Source organism: Rousettus aegyptiacus, unplaced genomic scaffold (assembly GCF_014176215.1).
Source record: "Rousettus aegyptiacus isolate mRouAeg1 unplaced genomic scaffold, mRouAeg1.p scaffold_m13_p_6, whole genome shotgun sequence".
NCBI classification, from domain to species: domain Eukaryota; kingdom Metazoa; phylum Chordata; class Mammalia; order Chiroptera; family Pteropodidae; genus Rousettus; species Rousettus aegyptiacus.
The window spans coordinates 6,307,474-6,328,013 of record NW_023416309.1 but is presented as its reverse complement, the minus strand read 5'-3'; the positions used below and the strand labels follow the sequence as shown (position 1 = coordinate 6,328,013).

Sequence of the window (20,540 nt, the reverse complement as noted above, 5' to 3'; positions counted from 1 at the left end):
GCACTTATGATTTCTTAGTTGAGGGATCAGAAGAAAGGCATTTTCAAACTGATATTTTACAATCAATAAATTACAAGCTCATGGATCAAACTCATGAGTCATTGACTCTCAGAGGATACAAAACTCTGAGTATCTTCTAATCCAGAATCACATCTAGAAATTTAGCTCTTACTTTAACTTCTGGAGAGTAGTGTTCAGCTTCTACTCAAATATCAGTGCTAAGACATTCCCAGAAACTGTAAGTGAGGATGATTAATGTGCCTCTTGTTGACTAGTGCAGAGGCATTACTTCAATTAGTCCTCAGAGCAATCCCCCTCGATCAGTATTACTACCCAACTATTTTAATGAATGAGAAAATTGGAGTGAGGATGCTATCTGTCTAAGAATGACAGTGAGACTTGAAGTCATGTTAGATTCAAAACAAAATCACATTTTAGAGAGTCCTAATTGTTTAAAGTGCTTCTTCACGTTATGGTAACATTTTAGATTTCAGTTATTGCCAGCCATGTATTCCATAACTGACTTGGGTGACACATAAGTCAGCTTCCATTCCTCTTTCTCATCTAAGTCCTTAATTCAGCCCTTAGGCATATTAGAACATTGCTCCAAGTTTGGCTTGCATTGCCTCTTATCACTTAGTCATGCCACATAGTTGGTTGACTTATTGAGGCTACAATTGACTAAATCCCCTAAGATACTTTTACACCTTTATCTAATATTTTTACAAATAATGTTTAGATCCAGGTATAAGAATTTACATCTATCACCATCACATTTCAACCTATTAGATTTTATCCACTGATATACTCTGATATTTGAGTGAAATATAATTTTATCCTAATTAAGTTTTTGGCTCTGTGCCATTGGTGGATTTAATAGCAGACATTCTATATAATTGTACATTTAATGGTGTTAAGAGCGTGGTGCTAAGGACGGAACACAAAAGACTGAAATGTGTTCCCTTTCTTCTTGTTGACATTTTCAGTCATATAACACTAAAGTAAAAGGAGTAAGATTCACCCAGGGAATTTCATGGTATGTAGCTATACAGTTTCACAGGTAAAAATTATATATCCTTAGATGCTCACTCATTTATAGCTTTAATAGTAACAATTAAAATAAGATAACTTGGGTTTAACTTCTTCCTCTCCTGCTTACTAAAGGTAATTTAAGACAAGTCATTTGAGTACCCCTTAATCCAATTTATTCATCCATCTAATAATAAAAAACCACACAGTTTTTTTTAAATTAATGCAGTAATTATAGGTGAAAGTACTTTTTAAAAGCACTATGTAGATGTTAGCTCTTGTTATGTGTGAAATGAATATTAACTGTAATATAAAGGAAGTATTTACCTTTAAGGTCTGTTTATGTATTCATGCATCCATTTCACCAAGATTTATTGGTTGCCAACTCTGTACTAGGCACAGTATGAAAGCATGGGACGACAACAACACCTAAATTTGTTCCCCATCTTTTCTCGCTGTGGAGTGGAAAGACAGATCCCCTAATTGCTCCCATATGTCCTTCAATAAAGAATTCTATTTAGGGTGCTAAGCACTTCATTGTAGTTATTCTTTGCATGTATAAACATGACTTTTATTTACATTACAATGTAAGACAGGGGAATGAGATTTATTACATAGAGGATGGATATGTTTAGATTATGCTTAAATTTTAATGTTTAATTTACATTAGGACAAATAACTGAGAAATAGAATAAAGTCCATGTCCCCAAATCCACATTTCTATGAATCTACAATATACCTTCCCCACTTCCTGGCACTGGAAAGTTCAGGGCACTAGGAAATTCACTAGCTCTGAACAGGCAAGAAAAGGGCTAGCCAGATTCTGGCATTATCAAATGACTTGGAATGGCATGTCGTCATTCTTGACAAGTCACTGCCATGGACCAGTGAACTACCTCTCTTGGTTCCAGAAACCATGTTGGGAAAGTTGCTATATTGGTAGAGGTCCTATGGAACTCACTTCATGTCAGTTCCAGGGAAGACAGAGGAGCTGTGAGCCTCTTGTTCCCATTTTTTTGGCTCAGCAATTTATAGCGAGGCAATTTCTACAGAGCAGAGTTTCAGTAGGAATTGGATTTGGTTCCCCTAAAGTCAGTGTGAAGCAAAAAACTCAGGACTGTAGCACCTTGATGCTTAATTCTCCAACTAGGGTGGCCACATGAGTCTTCTGAACTAAACCAGGGCTGAGAGGGTGGTCAAGCTGATTGAGTGGAGTAATGCCATTATGGGTTTCCTGTTTGTCACTATGGAAAGGCCACACTTACCTGCTCAATCCCCATTTACTTTGTATTCTAGGATAGAGGTGAGGAAGACTATATCCCACCTGCCTATACAGCTGTGGTGTGTTGAAAGATCACTGGACTTAAAGTAAGAAGATCTGGGTTTGAGTCTCAGTCTGTCACTTATTTTCTGTGTGACCTTGGGCAAGTCACTTCACCTATCTGAGCTTCAGTTTACTTCTCTGTTTAACTGGGAACATGCTATCCGTCTGATGGGGATGCTGTGAGAATTCAGTGAGATGGTGCATGTGGAAAGTGCTTTGTTGACTGAATAGTACTCTAAGAAGCACTAGCAAAAAGAATGTATAACACTTTGTTTCTTTTCAGGTATTCATCTAATGGTTTAAAAAACCAACAAAATGCATCAATAAATATGCAACTGCCTTCAAGAGAGACAAACTCCTATTTTAATAGCTTGGATCAAAAGGACTTGATGGGATATTCATCCACAAGGGCCAGTTCCGTGCCCATCATCCCTTCAGTGGGTCTAGAAGAAACCTGCATGCAAATGCCAGGGATTTCTGAAGTCAAAAGCATCAAATGGTGCAAAAACTCCTACTCTGCTGATATCGTCAATGTGAGTATTCCAGTCAGTGATTGTCTCACAGCAGAACAACAAGAAGTGAAAATATTGCTAGAAACTGTCCAGGAGCAGATCCGAATTCTGACTGATGCCAGGCGGTCAGAAGACTACGAACTGGCCAGCGTAGAAACTGAGGACAGTGCAAGTGAAAACACAGCCTTTCTCCCCCTGAGTCCCACAGCCAAATCGGAACGAGAGACACAATTTGTCTTAAGAAATGAAATACAAAGAGACTCTGCATTGATCAAGTGACTGGAGATGTAGGAATCTGTGCATTCTATGCTTTGCTCACCAGGAAAGAGAGGAAAATTAAATACAGATTATTTATATGCATTAATTTAAGAGCATCTACTTAGAAAAAACCAAATAGTCTATCGCCCTCATATCATAGTGTTTTTTAACAAAATATTTTTTTAAAGGGAAAGAAATGTTTCAGGAGGGATAAAGCTTACAGCTGAAGCTTTTGGGTAGAATTCTGAATACAATTTCAGTTAGTCCCAACACTGTCCTCTTTGGCTCTTAGTAGATGTGGGCGATTCAGACTCTTGGCCCCACAGCACCAGTGTCCTCATAAAATAAGCACTGGCTTTTACCAGGTTTCAAAGAGACAAGCTGTATTCTGAGGGCAGACATGCCAGTGAGCAGGTGACACTTGCCATTTGGCTTGACAGTTCCAACCGCTAAATTTCTCTTCACTCGACAGCCTCATTACAGGTTATGTCATGTCAACAAATGTAGTGTTTTCTATTTAATTTTTGAAGAATGACACAAAGATTCTGGAAGGAGAAGGAGGACAGGAGATAGGAGGAGTTGTTGGAGGCAATCTTAGTTACTCTTACATGCTGTCTTCCTCTGAAATTTGAAGGTGCAGAACCTCAGAGGGAGATAGGAAATTATTACAGAAAAAGGGACAAAAAATCACAGTGTTGTGTCACTAAAATCATGCTGATAGAAATGTTTTTCTTTGAGAATCTTTAGGGGCTTCAAAGGAGCATTTCTCAGTGTGTGTGTGTGCCTGTGCGTGTGTGTGTGAAAGCGTGAGTGTGTGTGTATGCGTGTGTGTATGTGTATATGAGTGAGCTCCTCTGAGCATTGATTGGTATGCTGTATGCACATGTTCATTGTGAGTATGTGTGTGCATGTGTGTGCGTATAAAGCTTGCTAAAATGTGTTCTGAAACATCAGGGAATCTAATATTCAGAAAGAAAAAAATTTCCCTCTTAGATCTGTTCACTTTAAATTTTTTCATTGAGTATAAAATTCAGTTAGTAAGTTCTTAAATCAAGGTCACTTGCATGGTGGGGTCCCATAAAACTCTTGACAATGTCTAGACCATTTTCTGATGTGAATACTTCTGAGAGGAGCAACTATAGGTTCATTGATGATACCCATATCACAAGGCAAGTTGAGGATGTGTGTTTATTTTGAATCATGTGTACTTAAATTATTTACACAAGCCAATGACCAAATTGACAGTTACCCTTTGCTTTTTCATCATCCTCATTACTATTTATTTTGTAGCAAGTCTACAACAACATGTGGACCAAGACATTGGCTTCTGTGGTTAATATGGAAAGAATAAATTGTTGAAATCACAAAGCCCAGAGTATTTAGTTCATAAGAAGCCCTCAAAAGAACAGTAAATTGTGTTGTATGTTCATTTGGAATAAAGCAATATTTTTACCACTGCGGAGGTGAACTGAAACTTCTCCTGAAGATTTGTCTACTTTATTTACTTTTAATTTCATGGGGGCATTCAAGGAAATTAGTGTCACATAACCAGTCTTTTTCCAATTATTGGTGGTGTTGTTATGTTTACACTGTTTTAAATAAAAAGGCACAGTATTTGAAAGTATATAAAAGATTTCTTTTACTGCAGTTTGGGAAACTTTGGTTAAAATTTCTTTGTGGAAAAGTCACATTCCATTGAAAAGAAATTAACTATTTCTGAATCAAACATTTAATACATGCAACTCTTATTTGAGGTTAAGTGGTTTCTGTTGAAAATACATTGCAAATTGCTCTTTGAGAACGTTCTTTAATAGGCATAATGCCCAATAGGGGAAAGAAAGAACATAAGGTTTTTTTCAACATCATTTAGTAAAAATTCAAGGTCTCAAATGTTGAAGACATTTTGGTAGAAATGCATTTTATATTCAACAAAAGGTTTGAGGTATTCATTAGTTATCCCATTAATTTCATTGTTTTGAATATAGAAGTAATGTTGTTAGCCTCTTAAAAGATGGTTATACATTTTTAATTTCTAGAGCAACTACGTTCTCATTTAAAATATTGTATCTTTGGGAAAATACTAGAAAGATGGTCTTTATTAACAAGTAAAAACCCCATAAGTTGTATATCAAAAATATTATTGTGTTTAAAATTATCACAATTATCTAACATTACCTGGAAAGTCTCACAAGTTTGTTGATGTCAACCTTGTTCTTGAGGTTTTCACTAAAATGTTACTTGTTGCTTATTTGAAAGATTTATACAGAATTTGGCTAATTGAGAGTTTATATACTCTGTACACTGTAGTTATTTTAATATGTTATTTACTCTGAAAAGATTAGATATTACCAGTCTAACGTAAGTCCTGATCCAGCCTCTTATTTTTTTAAGTAGAACTATATATTATGTGATTATAAACACAACACCCTTGTACATTCTGAAGAGCATGAATCTCAGGCACATCCACTGGCAGTCAAATATGAAGTTTAGAAATATAGGTGCTTCCTAACTGATAGTCAAGACAAAATTCTCTATAAAGAATAAATATTAAAGGTTACTTTCAGTGGTCAATGTCTACTTTGGGAATATGAAGCTCTCCTCTGAAAAAGGTCTAGGATCAAAAATGCATATTTTGGGGCACCAGCTGGCAAGTGGTTATAGTGTCAAGATATTAAAAGTTAATATAATATGGTAAACAGCTGGAGCCATCGGTATTTTGTCCTTCAAGTTCATATGCCTACAGATAAATGCCTATTTCTACAAGACATTTTTGATTTTGCTTCATTTTCTGTGTGTGTTTTTTTATGTAAACTGGCATTTAGAAATTTGTAATTAAGTAAGCTGCGTATTTGTTATTTACTGGAAAATGAATGTCACCCACTATTTTTACTCTAAATCATTTTCTGATATGACTTTTTTTTATAAAGCATATGTTATTTTAATTTGCCAGTGACTGTTGTTCAAAATATGTGACCAATTTTAAGCTAATGAGAAGTAGTAGAAATGATTTTGGAATTGGCATCTAAGTTTTCTCCCTGATTTTCCTATGTACATTATTAAGTGCTTTATTTTACACCCTAGTCCAATATATACCTTGCTATGGATTAAGGACCAAATATTTGTAAATTTCTAACATCTTTAATGATTTACACCATTTCTAAGTAGCAACAGCAAAGTCTTCTGGAGGAGGAACTGTGTTGTTTTTAGAATTTCATGAATTAGTCTGTTAATTTATGATAATATATAGCGGACCAACCAAAAGGAGAATGGAATGGCCAAGCAAATGTTAAGAAAGTGCCCACTGGCTTCCGGATTAAATGACAGCTGCAGTTTGAGTGAGGCCTCTGGTGACCATGGCTAAGACTCTCAGTAACCAGGTGTCCAGCAGAATATGATTGTTGTCTGCAGCAGTCATTCACACCTAAACTGCAGTACGGTGCTACAGGAAATCGCGACTCTCCTAAATGAGGGGGATGGCAGTTCCTTTTATTTCAGCCCTATAAACAACAAAACATTGCTCTGAGACAAGCTCTGTGAAGCATTTCCCAAGTGAGTATACAGTATGCCTAGGAACACAAAAGGGGTGAGGGGATTTTTTATTTGATCTTTTGGTACCTGCAAAACATTTTATATATAAAAATAGTTTTTTATCATTATTATTCAATTATATAGAATGAGTACAGTATAATCAATGATAGTATGTCTATACTGTGTTTCAGAAATTTAGTCTTCAACCAGGAAGACCAATAAAATGTTTCTGGGCTGTTCTCAATTTGAAATGCATACCAACATTTTGTGGGAAATGAGGCTTTAAATAATTATTATCTCATCTATGGCCATGCCACCCTGAAAGTGCCCAATCTCATCTGATCTTGGAAGCTAAGCAGAGTCGGGCCTGATTAGTTCTTGGATGGGAGACTACCTAAGAATACCAGGTGCTGTAGGTGTTAAAAATAATAATAATAATAATTATTATTATTATTATTATTATTATTATATTTCTCTGGTTTTTTCTTTTTCTTTTAAGAAATAGTAAAAGTAAAACCAAAAAATCATTCCTTAAGGTACACATTGTTCTCCTATAATAACCCATTTCTTACAGTGATTACACATACACACACATACACACTCATACATATATAAAATATGTGCATATAAAGATATATATGTATATTGAATATAGGTTTTTGATGATTTTAGTAGCTTTATTTTTGCTTAATTTGACAAATACTAAAGTGATTGCCTCATGGAATGCCAATGAAGTCAAATCATGTAAAGATCAGCCAACTTGGCAACATTTAGATGACATATGACAAGCATTTTTCAGTTCTTTCTCTTTCCTAGGAAAGCAGAAATATCCTCATGTTGGAAAATTCAAAAGACCCTGAAATAAAATCTCTGCTTGATTATCTCTTATAAATGAAGATTAAATTGTGGGTGTATATGATTGCTATTCCTGTAGTGTATAATGATGTCAAATATAATTTTTACAAGTTAATTCAATTTCTCCCAAAGGTCCCTAAACAGATGACTTTGATTTCAGCGTCCACTGAACTCGAGTGAGCAGTTGAAGTGAAGGTGGAGTAGTGGTGGTGGTGTGGGGGAACTATGTGCTAATGTTGGATAGATACCCTGCGAGGATATGAAATTAATAGCAAAGGTGAGGAAACCTAGTAGTACTAGGCTTCTAGTACTCTGATAAATTTTTGTCATAAATACCTGTATTGATCGCATGTGTATCTTTGCCTATAAAATAATTGTGTGATGGCAAACAGTCTTATTGTTGGAAATGAATTAGAAAATCTTTATATTGAAAGCTTTGTGGAAGCTTTGTGAAACATTCTAACTTATCTACTTATTATAGTAGCTCCAACACCCAATTTGTCAAATAGGGAGGATAATCTAGCTCACCTTCAACTTCCTTGCAAATTGAATATCCTGTTATCCAATCATTCTAACTCAGATATCACCTGGTCATTTGTCATCCTATCACTTCAACACAACCCTTTAGAAAGTTAATGGCTATAAGTCTCTTTTTGTAAGACCCCCAAATTATTGGAATCTGCATATGTATTTATGAATAAGACTTACATTTATAATGTTCCATTAAATTTTTTTTGGAGAAATAGACAGGATCACTTTTGTGAATGTTTTTAAAGTAAATTTACCTAGGACAGGTAATAAAAATAAAAGAATGGGCAAGAAAATACTTAATTTCAAAGCTTAAGAATCAGAACTTTTCCCAGATATTTGAGTCAAAATTTTCCACAGATTTTTTTCAAGAAACTGCATCCTATGAACCTTTACCAAAGACAGAGCGAGGGTTTCTGCAGAGAAAGCTTGAGACCTTGAAGATGTTCTCTGTCACAGAGGCAGTGAGGATATTTATTGATATTCTCAATTATTTGAATTTCAAACTTATTATCATATACTCTCTATTAATTGTGAATAAATTCTCTGGAGACACACATTATAGCTGGCAATAATCCTGTCTTTACGAGACACAATAGACCAAAAAAATGTAGAGTTTACTTATTCAATTTTCATTACAATTGCTGTTTTTGACAAATGAATATTCACTTGCTCTTCCAATAACATCCCAACTATTCTTCCATATATAATTTGTTTTCATCACGATCACAAAGTCCAAATCCCTTAGAATTCAACAAAACAATGCAGGATGTTAAAATACTTGAATTAAAAATAGTAAATCTCTTTAAGTTGTGTTGTTTTTTAACTTTATAAGGATTCCATGTAGTTGTTTACAAAATCAACATTTAAAAAAATCCACATTTTTAACTTGTTTTTGATGTATTTAGAAGACTGACAAGCCACTCATATAATCTTGTTATACTTTACATTGATACTGTCCTTTATGAATCAATTTAAATTTAAGGGCTTACTCTTACACGTGCTCAAGTGCACACACAGACACAAAATAACATACATGTTGTGTTAAAACTCAATGATATATTTTTTTACTTAGATTTTTTTCCCTTTACAGCTCACCTAAGTGTGTCCAAACTCTTATGACTTAAAAGTCCTTGGATTCAGATACATTTCATAGGAAATGGATGCAGCATGAAAATATAGTGATTGCCTTTTAAGGTTTGTTCTATATAGCCAGCTTTTGAATCATGTCTTTATCTGTGAAAGTGTGGAAGATAGACACATTTGCTTAACTTGAAATGAATTGGAAGAACATAAAATTCACTGTCAAATCACCAGTGACCACTGTGTAGTTTAAAGATAATTAAAGGAAAATGCCTCGGCTCTCTCTTGTTTTCTTAAATATGAAATAGTACACATTAAATCTAAATAAAAATACATTCATAGTTCTTAATAATTAATATATTTTATTAACCTATTTGACCATATTTTATATAAAAAATCTAAGTCACAAACAGAAGAATTCATGCAAAAAGGTCAGCAGAATTTTTTTAGTTGTCATTTTTTAAAAATTTACCAGAAACAGTCTTTTGTGCTTGTCATAATAGTTTGTTTCAAGAAGTGTATATATATCTCTCCTTTATCTTTTTCCGAGAAAACATTTCAAAATAATGTCCACTACTCTGTGGGATATGAAGACTATGGGAAATAATACTACATGGGTATCCTTTGGCATTCCAGTAAGACTGAGTTCCATTATGTCTGCACTTCGTTTCAGAGGAGATATAGTGCTTATTGAAAATGAAGATGTAAGTGTAATAATAACTTTAATAATAATCTTGACTTTGTCATTTTGACTACCATTTCCCTGTTGTATCTTCTCAGTAAACTTTGATGAAGCTGGACACTCAGAATCACTAAGATTGAGTTCTTACTATATGTTCCTCTTATCTCAATTCCTTCTTATTAAATACAGAATTTTCAGTTCAATGAGAGATCAATGTGATTTTGTAGAGGAAAGTGGCTTTGTTCTTATGAGTTGTGCTGGTGGGTAATTAACTAAAAACATTTTAAATGTAAGTGATAACAAAGTTCATGACTTTAGGCAATATATTCTCATATACAGACATACCCTCAGGTCTCTTTAATTTTCCTAATATTGTTAACAAGACTTTTCAGATTTATTACTGTTTTTTACAACAGTATTTTCCATTTTGTAAGAGAGAAAGACAAAGTCAGCTATTTATACAAAAGAACAAAACAAATAAAGCAATCTTCCTTTAAACAATGAATAAAAAACAAATCAATAACAACATTTTTAAAGGGTTTAACTAAAATACTGACTAAAAAGCAAATCAAATCTAAGGCTAAAACAATGTACGGAAATATTAGGGAAATGGTTTGCATAATAAGGTTTTTATTTATTTTTTCAACCGGACTCTCCTTTTCATAATAATACTTCATTTTTTATAATTGCTGCTGGGTATTAATTATACTAATTGAATGTAAACATTTAAATATTCTAAAATGTCCACTTTTGTCATTTCTTTTAACTTGACACAAAGTGTATGAAAATTTGTATAGAAGATGAAAGAAACACAGATTTAGAAAAAGAAATTAGTGGTCTACAGCCATGCTACCCTGAACAAGCCCAATCCTGTCTAATCTCGGGAGCTAAACAGGGCTGAGCCTGGTTAGTATTTGGATGGGAGACCAACTAGGAAGACCAAGTGCTATCGGTGTAAATAAATAAATAAATAAATAAATAAATAGATAGATAGATAGATAGATAAATAAATAAATAAATGATTATAAGCTGACAATGTCCTTGCAATCTGTGTGGTCAACCAAAGTTTGCCTCGCCTAAAAAAATATACACATATAAAGAAATTAGTAACCCATCTTACTTTCTCGTTGACAACTGTCACTGAATCTCACATATTTTGAGCTAAACATAGAAGTTTTTGGCTCAAATAAGGATGCAGATGTAAACGTTTTTGAAAAATAAATTGTGACGCAGATAAAAGGAGTTGTAGTCTTCCTTGCATCCAAATAAACTAAATAGCTGAAAAGTAAACAATACAGTTTAAGAAACAGGGCATTCTTTTGTTTAAAAAACAACAGAAAAGAGCATGTCCTGCAGACTACATCCATTCCAACTAAAAAAATGAATAAGCATTACTGTGAGTTTTTTGTCCAACAGAAGAGACAGACACCTGGTACCATAAACACTTGCACAATAAATAGTTAGATTTTACTAATAATTTTATTTTGTCTTTGCTTTTTTCCATTTCTGATTTAAAATTTATGATATTGAAAGTGTGAAAAATAAGAAAATAATTAGCCATAAATTCGACTATGCTAAGACCATAATAAGTAATGTCTTTGTACATTTTCTTCTCATTTTCCACAAATGTGCAAATTTCACATTTATTTCTACTAGGAAGTAATTTTCCTACTATGTTGTATTATAATTTAAAAACAATATATCACATTGTACCATGTAATACATTCTCTTTGTAAACAGTTTAAAAGTTACATGAATTTCAGTTGTTTATGTTATGACTTATTTAGACATTTTGTTATTATTTGGCATTCAAATTGTTTTGATACTCACTACCATGAATAACTCTACAATTAATATTATAATACACATTACTTTTTCTTTTGGAAGTGGAGTACAGATTTATGAACAAGTTTCATAGGTCTATAAACACTAAAAATTTTAAGTAATACTTGTGTATGTTAACATGGGCATTTTTGGGTTTGGGAGGAATGGTCACCAGCTAAAATTTTCATAAGGTTAACAAAGAAATCTATGAACTTCAGTGGTTAAGAATATACTTTTTCAAATATACTTTCTTGGTTACACATTATAAGAAATTGTATAGCTGGATCAATGAGTATGACTCTTTTTTAAGGTTGTTTTTTAGAGCAGTTTTGGGTTCACAGCAAAATTGAAGAGAAGGTACAGAGATTTTCCATATATCCCCTGTCTCCACACATGCGGACTCTTCATTATCAATATTGCCCTCCTGAGCTGTGCATTTGTTACAATTGAAGGACCTACATGGACACATCAAAATAACACTAAATCCATAGTTTACATTAGTTTACTTTTGTTATTGTGTATTCTATGGGTTTTGACAAGTGTATAATGGCATGTATTCATTATTGTAGTACATACAGAGTACTAACACTGTTCTAAAAATCCTTTATTCTACACTTATTCATCTCTCCCTCTCCCTCTGCCACCCCCAGCAACCACTGATCTTTTTACTGTCTCCATAGATCTACTTTTTAGTGTAACCATTTTGTAAAATTGTTTTAGTCATTACTCAATTGATTTCTGGAAGTGGCTAATATATATGGTTTTAACAGAACTTGAATTTTGTTTGTTTTTATTTACTTTGCATAGCAATATAACATTGTAGTTAAAATGTAATTGGTTTAGGTCTGATCAGAAATGCATCATTTTAATGAAGCTTAATTTTAATTTCTAATTAGTAAAATTTTACATGTTTATACACAGAATATATTAAGAAAAATAAAAATCACTATCAGGGGATAAGCAGTATTAATCTTTGAGTATATTTTCTTCCAATATATTTTAATTAAATAAATATATACATTTCATATGTCATTTACAAGCTTGAAGTTATATAGTATTTAAAATATTTGTCCTGCTTTATTAACTTTATATATGGTCTCTGATAATTTCCTAAATTAGTAAAGTAATTTTGTATGTACTATTTTAAATGGCTAAACAAGTCATTACATTTTCAAAGGGCTCTTTAAACATTTATTGCATAATGTAATCGCCGATTTTTAAATGTTACCAATTGATTTTAAATGTTTGACTTGTGCCAATATTTAAATATTGTATGTACATATATGTGTATTAATGTTTTCTTGGCATAAGAGCATTTCTATGTATAGATAGACATAGATATTAGGCTCTCTCATAGTATTAGTTTTGTTTTTGGAGCAGCTTCTTTGATGAATTTCGATCACTGAAATTATAATATTTTGATAACTTAGGCAGTTGGATAATCCCTACAGAAACCTCTGAATGGCTGACTAAATTCACACCTCCCAATCCATGCTGAAAAAACAGAGTGTTAAAAAATAAAGGAGATGAGGATTTCAAGATTGCCATCAGCTTTGGAACCTGGGAAGAGCAGTGTTAACATAAAAGCAAATCATTATTTTTTTAAAAAAAAAAATGAGAACATACCCGACACTAGGAGTTTTACATATATTAATGTACTTAATATTCATAATAATTCTATGAAGTAAGGAAGAGTATGCTCCCCACTTTAAAGGTGAGAAAATCAAGGCACAAAGAAGTTAAGAAATTTGCCCAAGGTTTCACAGAAAATAAATTGTAAAGGACAGGACTTCGACACAGAGTTCATGTAGATTTACCCTTTATTTTTTAATCTCTATCATCTTTCTTGAGGAATTTCTGATGATCATATTTTAAATGTTCAATATATGATCCTGACCCTATTTCACCACATTCATAGATTAGACATAACAAATGCTAAAAATGAGGGCAGAGCATAGAGCTAACAAATGGGACTCTGTGCACTCAATGTTGTGTTTTATTTGAAATTTTCACATATAAAGTGCAGTGATCAGATAGCAAAATCATTATTTCTTATCTCAAATATGACAGGCAGTAGTGCCAGAAGGAAGAAAGAAGAACCACACCCATGGCTTTGGCTATACCTACCGTTTCCATCAAGTGAAGAATGGATATAAAATGGCCATTTTCCAGTCAGTTGCTTCACAAAAGTAAGAGCTGGTGTGTAGCTGCATCTCTTGTCCATTCACTTCAAGGTGCCACATCATCGAAATAATTAATTAAATAAATAGATAGATAGATAAATAAATATAAAATTTTGTGCATATATATTTATAATTTTATTTGGCCTTCAATGCCCTTTATAGAATTCAACATACAAGGTGACACCAAGATAATACAAATGATCTTTTAGTTTGGGTGCCTCCATCTCCCTCCCCTGGATCCAGATTCAGAGTCTTTCAAAACCAGAAGGAGTTTGGGATAGGGTGCTTAACATGGGGAAAGCTGCTGTGGCTGGTCCCTCACACCTGAAGGGATCTGAAAGGATTCTGTATGCAAGCCTATGGTCAATAGAAGATTCATTCGATCTCCACCCCTACACACCATTTTTAGAGGGACACAAGCTCCAGAGGAACCTCTGCACAGTCAAGAAAAAGGGCTTGTAAAATATCTTCACAGGAGCATTGTGAAGCTAGCTATGCCAAACATCTTGCTTTAATGTTGCACCTTAGAAATTATCAGCTATTATATAAAAATAATGAGAAAATTTATACTCTGAAATAAGAAAAAAGACTGAGGATGGTGACTCAGAGTCAGTAAAAGAAAATACATTATATAAGGAAGAAAGCCAAGGACACTTTTTAAAATTTAAGTTTATAAGTGTAGCTGGTATGTAGTCTTACACTGGTTATATTAGTTTCAGGTGTACAATATAGTAACTTGACATTTTTATACTTTACATTGTGATCACCCCACTAACTCTAATAATTATTTGTGCAAACTTATCACAATATTAACTATATTCCCCTTCCCATTCTCACCCATCTCCCTGCTCTCTCCCTTCTGGTAACCATCTCTTTGATCTCTATTTCTGTGAGTCTTTTTGCTCTTTTGCTTTCTTCTTAGAATCCACATATCAGTGAAACCATACGGTATTTTTCTTTCTCCATCTGATTTATGTCACTTAGCATAATACCTTTTAGATCCATCCATGTTGTAGCAAATGGAAAGATTTTATTTATTTTTTACTGCTTGCATAATATTTTCTTACGTATACATACCACATTTTCTTAATCTATTCATCTATTGATGGATATCTAGATTGCTTCCACATCTTGACTATTGAAAGTAATGCTGCAATGAATACATGGATGCATGTGACATTCTGAATTAGCATTTTGTGTTTCTTTGGATAAATACCCAGAATTGGGATTGCTGAGTTGTATGGTATATATACTTTTAGTTTTTAGAGGAATCTTCCTACTTGTTTCCACAGGGCTGCACCAGTTTGCAGTCCCAACAACAGTGCACAAGGCTTCCCTTTTTCCCATATCCTTGCTCACATATTTTTGTTGACTTTTTAATAAAAGCTGTTCTGACTGGCATGAAGTGGTATCTCATGGTAGTTAATGTAGATTTCCCTGATAATTAGTAATGTCAAGTATTTTTTCATATGTCTGTCAGCCATCTGTATGTCTTCTTTGGAGAAATGTTTTCATGTCCTTAGTCCATTTTTTTGATCGGAATGTTTTTTTCTTTGTTATTGAGTTGTATGAGTTTCTTATGTATTTTGGACACCAACTTTTATTTTTCTTGCTTAAGGGGATATATCCAAAAAGATATTATAGACTGATGTCAAATAGTTTACTTCCTATGTTTTCTTCTAGGAGTTTTATGGTTTCAGGCCTTACATTTAAGTCTTTAACCTATTTTGAGTTTATTTTTGTGTATGGTGTAAAAGAGTTGTCCAGTTTCATTTTGTTGCATGTATCTGTCCAGTTTTCCCAACACCACTTGTTAAAGAGATTGTTGTTACTCCAGTGTGTATTTTTACCCCCTTTATCATAGATTAGTTGACCATACAAGTGACTTTCTGGGCTCTCTATTCTATTCCATTGATCCATGTGTCTGTTTTTGTGCCAATACTATACGGTTTTGATTATTATAGTTTTGTAGTATAGTTTGAGATCAGGGAGCATGATACCTCCAACTTTGTTCTTCTTTCTCAAGATTGCTTTGGCTATTTAGGGTCTTCTGTGATTTCATATAAATTTTAGAATTATTTGTTCTGAGGCGAATGACATTGGTATTTTGATAGGAATTACAATGAATTTATAAATTCCTTTGAGTAATATGGCCATTTTAACAATATTAATTTTTCCAGTCCATGAGCACAATATATCCTTCTACTTACTTGTTTTCCCTTCAGTTTCTTTCTTCAATGTCTTATAGTTTGTAGACAATTGGTCTTTCACTTCCTTGGTTAAGTTTATTCCTATGTATTTTATTCTTTTTGATGTAATTGTGACAGAAATTGTTTTCTTCATTTCTCCTCCTGATTGTTCATTATTAGTATATAGGAATGTGATAGATTTCTGTATATTAATTTTGTATCCTATTGCTTTACTGAATTCTTTTATTTTAATTTTGGTGTATTCTTTCGGGTTTTCTATCTATAGTATTATGTCATCTGCAAATAGTAATATTTTTACTTCTTTTTTTCCTATTCAGATAATTTTTATTTTTATTTTTTAACTTTTTGGTCTGACTGCTATGGCTACAACTTCCAGTACTATGTTGAATAATAGTGGTGAGAAGGGGCATCCTTGTCTTATTTCTGATCTTAGAGAGAATGCTTTCAGCTTCTCACATTGAGTATAATGTTAGCTGTGGCCTTGTCATAGATGGCCTTTATCAAATTGAGCTAAGTTTCTTCTATACCCAATTTGTTGAGAATTTTTATCATAAATGGATGTTGAATTTTATCAAATGTTTGTTCTGCATCTATTGATATAATCATATGATTTTTATTCTTGGTTTTGTTGATGTAATGACTCATATTGTTTTACGGATGTTGAATCACTCTTGTATCCCTGGTATAAATCCCATTTGATCACAGGGTATAATTTTTGTAATGTGATGTTAAATTTAGTTTGCTAGTATTTTGTTGAGAATTTTGGCATCTATTTGCATCAGGCTTATTTGCCTGTAGTTTTTTTTTCTGGTTTTGGTATCAGGGTAATGCTAGCTTTGCAGAATGAGTTTGGAAATGTTTTTTCCTCTTCAATTTTTTGAAATAACTTGAGAAAGATACTAACTATTAGGTATTAATTCTTTTTTAAATGTTTGATAGAATTCACCTCTGATACTCTCTTGTCCTGGGTAATTGTTTGTTTGGAGTTTTTTGATTATTGCTTTAATTTCATTGCTAGTAATGTCTGTTCAGAGTCTCTGTTTCTTTTTGGTTTTGTCTTGGAAAATTGTATGTTTCTAAAAATTCATCTATTTCTTCTAGATGGTCAAATTTGTTGTCATATAAATTGTTCATAGTATTCTTTAATAATCCTTTGTATTTCTGTGGTATCTATTCTAACCTCACTTCTTGCATTTCTGATTTTGTGTTCTCTCTCTTTTCTGCTTGATTAGTCATCATAGAAGCTTGTCAATTTTATTTATTCCCTCAAAGAACCAGCCCTTAGTTTTATTAATCTTTTCTATTGTTTTTCTATTTTCTATTTCATTTCTTACCACTGATTTTTATTCTTTCCTTCCTCATCTTTAGGTTTTCCTTGTTCTTTTTTTTTCTAGTTTCTTTATGTGCAAATTTTGACTATTTATTTGGGATTTTTTTCTTCTTCTTGAGATAGGCTTTTATAGCTATGAACTTTCCTCTTATAACTGGTTTGACTGCATTTTGTAGGATTGTGTTTTCATTTTCATTTGTCTCAAGGTAATTTTTGATTTTCTGTTTGAGTTCCTCTTTGACCCACTGGTTGTTTAAAACATGTTGCTGAATCTCCAAATATTTGTGTTTTTTACAGTTTTTTTTCCTTTGTAGTTGATATCTAGTTTTATGCCACTGAGTTCAGACAATATCCTTAATATAAATTCAATCTTCTTGAATTTTTTGAGACTTGTTTCTATTCTAGAAAAAGATGTCTCATATGCACTTGAAAAAAAATGTGTAAACTGAAAGTTTTGAATAAAATCCTATGTAAATGTCTATCACGTCAATTTGGTCTAATGTGGCATTTAAAGCCATTATTTTCTTATTAATTTTCTGTCTGGGTGATCTATCCATTGAAGTAAGTGGAGTTTAAAGTCCTCAACTATTATAGTAATACTGATAGTGTTACTTGGTAATTTCAGCTATTATGTCCATTAACATTTGCTTTATTTACTTAGGTGCTCCTATGTTGATTGTGTAGATATTTACAATTATTATATCCTCTTCTTAAATTGATCTCTTTAAAATTATAAAATGCCCTTCTTTGCCTCTTTTTACATTGTTTTGAAGTCTTTTTTGTCTGATATGAGTATGCTACCCCTAGCTTTCTTTTCATTTCTATTTGCATGGAATATCCTTCTCCATCCCTTTCAATCTCTGTGTGTCTTTCAATCTGAAGTGAGTCTCCTGTCAACAGCATATTGATAGGTCATGTTTCTGTTTTTGTTTTTAATCCACTCTGCCATCCTATGTCTTTTGATTAAAGCATTTAGTTATTTACATGTAGGGTAATTATTACTAAGTATGCACTTATAGCCATTTTGTTAGTTGTTTTGGGTTGTTTTTGTTATTATTTGTTTTTATTTCTTCTCTTGATCTCTTTCCTTTTGACTTGTTGATTTTTAGTGTTTTGATTGTATTCATTTCTCTTCATTTTTTTGTGTAATTCTTGTGGTGTTTTGGTTACCATGGGATTCATATATATATATAAATATATATCCATCTATATATATAGCAATATATTTTAAGCTGATAGACATTTAAGTTCAATTGCATTCTAAAAGCACAACAGTTTTACTTCCTTTCACTTCTTTATGTTTTCGATATCACATTTTATATCCTTTTGTTTTGTGAATCTCCAATTATTTATTGTAGTTATAGTTTATTTTGCTATTATTGTCTTTTAACCTTCCTATTAACTTTTTAAATGGTTGAATCACTGTGATTACTTTATATTTGCCTTAAACAGTGAGACCTTTTTCTCCTTTTCTGTATTTTCTTATTTTAGGTTATGGCCTTTTCTTTTCTGCATAAAGAAAACCTGTAAGGCCAGTTTAGTAGTGCTTTAGTTTTTGCTTCTCTGGGAAACTCTTTATCTCTCCTTCAATTCTAAATGATAACCTTGATGAATAAACTATTCTAGGTCGTAGGTCCTGCCACTTGCTTCTGGCCTGTAAAGTTGCTTCTGAAAAATCTGCTGATAGTCTTTTGGGATTTCCTTTATATGTAACTTATTTGTTCATTTTTGCTGCCTTTAAGGTTCACTCTTTATCCTTAACCTTTGCCTTGTTAATTAAAATATGTCTTGGTGTGAATCTTGGGGTTCATCTTGTTTGGAACTCCTAAACCTGAATATCTGTTTGCTTCCCTAGATTAGGAAACTTTTCAGATATTATTTCTTCAAATATTCTTTCTATCCCTTTCGCTTTCTCTCTTCTGTGAATGTTAGTGCCACTGATGTTATCCCAGAGATCTTTTATACTATCTTCATTTTTTGAAATTCTTTTTTGGTTTTGCTATCCTGAGTGGGTGATTTACGCTAGTCTGTCCTTCAGGTTGTTAATCCATTCTTCTGTATTAACTAGTCTACTGTCAATTCCTTCTAATGTATTTTTTATTTCAGCTATTGTATCTTTCATCTCTGATTGGTCATTTTGTACATTTTCTATCTTTTTCTTGAAGTGTTCTCTGAATCCCTCTATTGTATTTTGAAGATTATTGAGCATCCTTAACAATGTTTCTTTGAATTTCTGTAAAGCAATTTACTTATCTTCATTTCATTAGGATTTTTTTTTTCTGGAATCTTTCTTTGTTCTTTCATTTGGGGCATATTCTTCTGTCTTTCCATTTTGTTTGACTTTCTGTTTTTGTTCCTAAATTGGAAAGAATAACTATCTCTCCCAGTTTTGCCAGAATGGTTTCTGAGTAGACCGTGTCTTGAATAGTTTTGGCAGACCAATTGTAGTCTTGGCTGGCATTTGCAGTGTCTCATGCACCGCCTGACTTGAAGGGGTGGGATCCAGGTAGGATAGCCTGGGGTGTGCTTGCTTCCTTGCTCTTTTATTCTAGGTGGGATTGCCTGATGCAAACGGAGCTGCTCCATGCACTCTTGGTGTGCCCTATTGCTTTAACTGTCTATGACCAGAGCTGGGTCTGGGCAGTGTTGCTTTTCAAGCTCATGTCTCAAGACCCCACCAACTATGCCCCCTCTCCTATTAGGACAGGCCTACGTGTGCACACCTCGGTATTTTGCTAGTTCCATTCCCTTTCAGGATAGTACAACTCCTTGTGTGTTCAGCCATGTTCTTCTCACTCCACAGGCAGCCCTACATATCTGCACTGTTGTTTAAATTATCAGAAGAGCAGGGTCTGCCTGCTTGAATCTAAAAGCCCTTCTAGCTCCGCCCTTTTTCCCGTTGGGGCTGTCTTGTTTGGGCACTCACAGCTGTATTTCTTAGTTCTGAACTCTCTCCAGGTGGGGATAGGTGCTTCTACATGGGTGTGGGAACAGCAGCACCCCTCTCACTCCCGAAGGGTCAGCCCTGCCTGTGTGTCCTGTTGCTTCAATTGTCTGCAGTCAGAGTAAAGTCTGGGAAGGGTTGCTCTGAGGGCCTGCCCAGCTCAGCTTCTTCTCCAGGTGGGGCAGCATTTTGTGCGTACACGGCCAAACTGGAAATTTGAAACTCTCCAGGAGAGGCAGAGGCTCCCTAA

At 33.4% G+C, this 20,540-nt stretch overlaps 1 non-coding gene and 1 pseudogene across 1 annotated transcript in view; both read left to right on the top strand.

Annotated features, from left to right (window-relative positions):
- LOC107498386 overlaps positions 1-9,462 on the top strand; it is a 973,375-nt gene extending 963,913 nt beyond the window's left edge. Inside the window, exons 9-11 of the transcript XR_004951414.1 lie at positions 2,326-2,397; positions 2,637-6,672; positions 7,639-9,462. This is a non-coding gene — a transcript (uncharacterized LOC107498386). The remainder of the gene's footprint in view (positions 1-2,325; positions 2,398-2,636; positions 6,673-7,638) is intronic.
- Positions 6,952-7,070, top strand: LOC118604329 (annotated as a pseudogene).
- Positions 9,463-20,540: the final 11,078 nt, after the last annotated feature.